A 2,500-nucleotide genomic window follows, 5' to 3' on the forward strand; every position below is an offset into this window, starting at 1 on the left:
TCTCTCACACCATCTATAATCCTGTCTGTCTGTCTCTTTTCCCACTTTTTTTTATCTCTGTTTATCCTTCTCTTACTTCTTTAATTATCTCTCCTTCGCTCCTCTCCTTCTATACTTTCTCTACCTTACTTCTCTATTTCTCTCTACTTCTCTCTTCTTTATTTCTCTCTCCTTCACTCCCCTCTTTTATACTTTCTCTACTTTACTTCTTATTTCCCTCTACTTCGTTCTGTGCCTTTCCCTCTTACTCTCTTTCTATCTGTACCTCCCTTACTCTCTCGCCTTTTCTCTACCTGCCTCGCTCTGTGCTTCACTCCTTCCCTATCCCCCCCCCCTCCGCCCCCCCCCTCTCTCTTAACAACCCAGCCTGTCTAAACAAACCATATATTTTTTTTTTGTTCCCCGCCCACACACATTTCTTGCGTCTGTGGGTTTTACAAGGTTCGTGTCTTAAAGTGTCTGTATGGTTCATATTGAGACCTGATGGTACATAGTGGTAATTAGTGAGATCATGCATAATAATGCCCGTAATTATCATACACATGATGATTCCTAGAAGATATGGATATTTACATTGAGATATTTCTGGATTAAAAATTATGTGTGATTTGTTTGTGTCCATAAGGAGGTGGATCTTAAATTGGCAGATAGTTAATGTCACGTTGGTATTTTTTCTTTTCTTTATAAACTGGACCAGCTTTGTTGGTATTCTATATATTTTTCTCAAAGTCCGTTTTGAACCCTTAATTAGGTTTGCTGTCTTTTTAGATCACAGTGGTAAGAGAACCTAAACCTAACGAATATTTACTCCTTACAAACCTAAAAAAAAAAAAAAAAATTGAAAAATAATAATAATAAAAAAAAAAAAAAATCATAAATATCACTTTATGAATTATAAGTCCCACGACCACTATGATCATCATGATAATATTTAGCATCATTGTTTAATCTCTCATGATATTAATGAAAAACTAAAAAAAAAAAAAAAGTTGACTGCTACTGAGCGCTCATGTTTATGATATGTAGGAAGATGCTTACATGTGCCACTTGCCCAGAGAGTGCCGCTGTGAGAACACGTCTTCATCTCAGCCAGAGGAACATTAACGCGTAAGTTAACACATGACTATGGAATGTTACTTGAATCCATCACCATTGATGACTTTACAAGACAACTTCTTGTTCCTAAAGTGTGTGTGATTTTGTCTAGTAATTTCCAGGTACATTTTCAGTGTACATATGTCACTTGACACCTGACTATACCTTTATTATTTCTCAGAAGAAAAGTGTCTGGGTGCCAAATTTTATCAGGCACTGATAAATAGATTATGACAAGTTTTTTTTATTTACTTGACTTTGTCTTGAAGGTGGTTATTAGAATTGTTGGTATTACATTACTGATTATGATTATTATTATCATTATTATTGTTGTTGCTTTTCCGTTTCATTGGCTCCAAGACCTCACATAGATTATGCTCATCACTTTTTCATCACTTTTACAGTTATTACTAATCCAATATCACGATGAGAGAGAGAGAGAGAAAGAGAGGGAGAGAGAGAGAGAGAGAGAGAGATGAGAGATGAAGGTAGAAGAGAGAGAGAAGAGACGGAGAAGGCAGAGAGAGAGAGAGATGAGAGAGGGAGAGAAGAAAGAGGAGAGGAGAGAGAGAGAGAGAGAGAGAGAGAGAGAGAGAGAAAGAAGAGAAGGAAGGAGAGAGAGAGAGATGGGAGAGGAGTGAATGGAGAGAGGAGAAGAAGAAAGAGAGATTGAGAGAGAGAGATGAGAGCAGAGAGAGAGATGGAGAATGAGAGAGATTGAGAGAAGTAGAGGAGAGAGAGAAGAGAGAGATGACGTGAGAGAGAAGGGGAAGAAGAGGAGAGAGAGAGAGAGAGAGAGAGAGAGAGAGAAGCGAGAGAGGAGGGGATGACAGGAGACGAGAGAGGTGAGAAAGAGGAGAGAGAGAGAGAGAGAAAGGGAGGATGAGATGTGAGAGGGAGAGAGAAGAGAGGAGAGAGATGGAGGATGCAATGACGAGATGAGAGAGAGAGAGACGAGAAGAGTAAGAACAAGAGAAAGAGAGAAAGAGAGGAGAGAGAGAAGAGAGAGAGAGAGAGAGAGAGAGAGGAGAGAGAGAGAGATGAGAGATGGAGAGAGAGAGAGAGAGAGAGAGAAAGAGAGACAGAGAGAGAAAGAAAAAGAGAATAGACGAGGAAATAGAGAGAGATCGAGAGAGTGATGAGATGAGAGATGGGAGAGAAGCCGGATGAGAGAGAGAACGAGAGGAGGAGACGAGAGATGAGAGAGAGAGAGATGCGAGAGAGAGAGAGTAAAGAGAGGACAGAGAGAGAAAAGAAAAGAGAAAGAGATGAAAGAGAGAGGAGAGGAGGAGGGAGAGAGAGAAAGAGAGAAAGAGAGAGACAGAGAGAGCAAGAGAGAAAGAAAGAAGAGAGAGAAGAGAGAGGGACAGAGGAAAAAGAGGAGAAGCGAGAGAGAAAAGAGGGG

The sequence above is a fragment of the Penaeus japonicus genome, unplaced genomic scaffold (assembly GCF_977035675.1).
Source record: "Penaeus japonicus unplaced genomic scaffold, GWHDUDI00000001_assembly GWHDUDI00000022, whole genome shotgun sequence".
In the NCBI taxonomy this organism is placed as follows: domain Eukaryota; kingdom Metazoa; phylum Arthropoda; class Malacostraca; order Decapoda; family Penaeidae; genus Penaeus; species Penaeus japonicus.